General features: G+C 42.9%; 1 pseudogene; it reads left to right on the top strand.

Annotated features, from left to right (window-relative positions):
- Nucleotides 1-2,808: 2,808 nt before the first annotated feature.
- Nucleotides 2,809-3,401, top strand: LOC110565333 (high mobility group protein B2-like; annotated as a pseudogene).
- Nucleotides 3,402-3,767: the final 366 nt, after the last annotated feature.

Here is a 3,767-nt window from a genome sequence, read left to right as displayed (position 1 = left end):
CTCCTTTGGTTTGTCTTTTAAGTATAGACTTAATAGTCGTTTCTTATTGTGCTAGATTTATATCCATCCAATCTTCTGGATAGTAAGAGGAAGCCTCTTTTCCATGATATGTAATCATACTAAAAGTCAAGATCAAGTGAGAATTTGTACCCTCTACTTCACAGAAGGCTTCTGCCTTTCTGGAGCTCATCTTAAAGAGTGTTTATGCTGTTAACACAAAGGTGTATAACTACTGCCTTTTTCTACAAATGTATATGTATTTCACTACGTAAAATGGTGATGCTAACACGTCTAAAGTTTATCTCCTTTGTAAAACATAAAAGGGATTCTTGTAAGCTACAGTAAATCCACCTGAATCCACCTCTCAGGTCAAATGGAATCCATATAAGTACTGCCAAGCCTAAGCTTCCCATCTATTGCCTATCTGAGGGTGGGCTCTTTTTCTCCCTTTCCCTGGTTTTGGGACTCCTCTCCCCCAACTACCTGATTGCTACATTCCTGTACCCCACCCTGGCTGATTGGTGAGTCTTCCCTTCTGGTTGGTGTAAATGCTTCCCTTTGTCCAAGAGACTGCCAGCACTTCTCTGGTTCAATGGGGAGCAAAGGTACCCCCAACCATGGTCTTCATGACTACAGTTGTTCCTTCTAGCTGAAATTCAGTTAGGACCTTACCCTTGGGGGAGATCCTCTCCAGCATGGTTTCATCTGCTGTTGAAAATCCTAGTACTAGGTAAAGCATGTCTTCCCGGCCAACTGTGCCCTTGGTTTTTGACTAGCGATGACGAGTTGCTGGAACAGATTGCACCAATATTTGAGTCAAAATCCATTTTTGGGATGCATAGATGATTGACTCCAATCTCTCCGTGGGAATAGTCTATTCACCCATCCTTCTGGATTCTCCTTTGGGATGTCTTCTGGAGAATTTCAGATTCCTACATCTAGCACCAGCTGTAAGGGCCTCAAGGCTCTGGAACCAAACTTGATTTCCATATTCCTTAGATGACAAATTCAAAATGAGACATTTTAAATTACTGTTAGCGCTTGGGTAAATGGAGGTTCCCATGTTCAAGTCTCTTCTTCGCTCCAAAACCTTCCTTCTTTGCTCACTTTCCCAAAACTTCAAATGTACACCTAAAAGGAATCTTCTCCTTAGCCTACCTAACTTTGTCTTTTCTGCCTACTTAACTTTGTATTTTCTGCCCATACATATATTCCAGTATCCTGTCAAATCCAGGTGTTCCCTACATGCATGACAATGCCAAAGCAGCTACTTATGGTTGTTCCAGTCCAACTTTGCAGACTGCATCAAACTGGATCTGCACTTTTCCTCCCAGCCGCAGATGTTCTCAGATCCCGGAAAGCAAATACAACAGCCTGCTCTTTCCAGACTGGGTCAACATTTCAGCCTTTTGGGCTTCCTATCATTGCCCCAGTGTCAGCAGAAAGTAGCTAAAATGGTTGATTTCTTCACCTGTTATGCATTCATTATTAACAAAAAGCTGGAAAGGTGTGCTTCAGGCCCAGGACAAACAGTTCCAGGTTCTCGCAGCATTTCTCTGTCCCTATCTACTGCTGGGCATGGTTGGCAAACCCCATCCTCTACCCTGAAATTTCCAGGGCAGGGGCTTCCCATCCTCCTCACCATGTAATCTGGACATTTTGGTGTTCTTGCTTTTTTGTCTCTCTCTCTCTTTCCTCCTCTTTCTCCATCTTCATCTAATAAACTTCTTTTATATCCGATCTGCTTTATGTGGCATTTTACAATATATCTTAATGGATATATTGCTTTTCTAGAACTCACTTTGTAGACTAGGCTGGCCTCGATCCCACAGAGATCTGCCTGCCTGCACCTCCTGAGTGCTAGGATTAAAGATGTGCAGTACCACCAGCCAGGACACAGCTCTTCATTTTCTGGCTATGCTTAGCCAAACTTTCAAGTCTCCATGGAGTTACACAGTTGGCTCTGAAGAAATATTGGATTACTAAACTCTGCTTGAGCAATACAGTCTTCACAGGTGCCTCAAACTGCATGGTGCCTTGAAGCAGCCATCAGTAGCAATAAAGTCAATTAATTCAAAACATACTTCCTCCCATTATTTTCAACATCCAATGAGCAAAAGCAGAGGCAGGAGGGCCAGGAGTTCAAGGATGGCCTGGATGCATATCAATATCCTGATCAACACACACACACACACACACACACACACACACACACACACACACACAGAGAGAGAGAGAGAGAGAGAGAGAGAGAGAGAGAGAAGCACACAGACACACAGAAATGTACACACATCTTAGTTACTGTTTTATGCTGTAAGGAGTAACCATGACTAAGTCAATGTACAAATGGAAGCATTTAGTTGGCCCACCGTTTAGTTTCAGAGAGTTAGTACAAGATTATCATGGCAGGGAGTATAGAGTAAGACAGGGGGTATAGCACTGGATCTAAGAGTTTACATCCTGAGCTGCAGGCAGCAGGCAGCAGACAGAAGCAGGTGAGAAAGTCTAAGCTTGGTATGGGCATTCCAAATCTCAAAGTCAGGCCCTGGTGACACATGTCCAACTATTCCAGCAAGATCACACTTCCTAATCCTTCCCAACTGGGACCAAGCATTCAAACCTACGAGTCCATAGAGGCCATTCTCATTTAATCCACCACCTCAACACTCCACACACATGCACGTACAGACACCACACACAATTGGGTATTTTCTATTTTAATAGAATTTCAGCCACGACCTAGTCACACATTAGCTGGGTCACAGTGACTCGGCCTTCTTCTTAGCAGGTAGATGCTGCACTGTTAACATGGGCAAAAGAGACCCCAAGAAGCCATGAGGCAAGATGTAGTAATATGCCTGCCGGGGAGAAGCTCAAGAAGACGCACCTTGATTCCTTGGTCAACTTCGCTGAGTTCTCGAGGAAGTGCTCCGAGAGATGGTAAACCATGTCTGCAAAGGAAAAGTCGAAGTCTGAAGATGTGGCCAAGGAGACAAACCTCGTTATGAACGGGGAGATGAGGAATTACGTACCTCCCAAAAGGATAAGAAAGGAAAGAAAAAAGATCCCAATGCTCCAAAAAGACCACCAGTCTGCCTTCTTCCTGTTTTGCTCTGAACATCGCCCAAAGATCAAAAGTGAGCACCCGGGACTGTCTGTTGGAGATACTGCAAAGAAGCTGGGTCTGAACAATCTGCCAAATATAACCGTCTGAGCAGAAGGCGGCTAAACTAAAGAAGTGTGAAAAGGGTATTGCGGCATACCACGCTAAGGGCAAAAGTGAAGCAGGGAAGAAAGGACCTGGTAGGCCAGGGGGCTCAAAGAAGAAGAATGAACCAGAAGATGAGGAAGATGAGGGGGAAGAAGATGAGGAAGATGAGGAGGAGGAAGATGAAAGATGAGGACGGCTGTCCTAAATGTGTGGAGTGTATGTGCTCAGTCAACTATTTTTCTGAGAAAGTGAAATTCAAGTACAGCTCGACATTGGCTTCAGAATAAAACTACAGATTTTTGAATAGCTAATGAGACCCTTTGTAGAAAAAAAATAACTTAAAATTTCATAGGAATTTGTATGACCAGTAAATTTTTTTTAGGATGTTGAATTTTTTAAAAATTTGTAATAAAAAAAATGTATATTACTCGCAAAAAAATTTAGTCACATGTTCTTGAGTTTCTCCTTTGTGCATGATCTCATTTTAGACTTTGGAAATAAGCTAGGTCAGTGATCGCTAAATATGGTTCCCCAAGAAATATAAGATTTGTTTCTT

The sequence above is a fragment of the Meriones unguiculatus genome, chromosome 18, assembly GCF_030254825.1.
Source record: "Meriones unguiculatus strain TT.TT164.6M chromosome 18, Bangor_MerUng_6.1, whole genome shotgun sequence".
Lineage (NCBI taxonomy): Eukaryota > Metazoa > Chordata > Mammalia > Rodentia > Muridae > Meriones > Meriones unguiculatus.
Note: the sequence above shows the minus strand (reverse complement) of the source record. Positions and strands in the feature narration are given on the sequence as shown.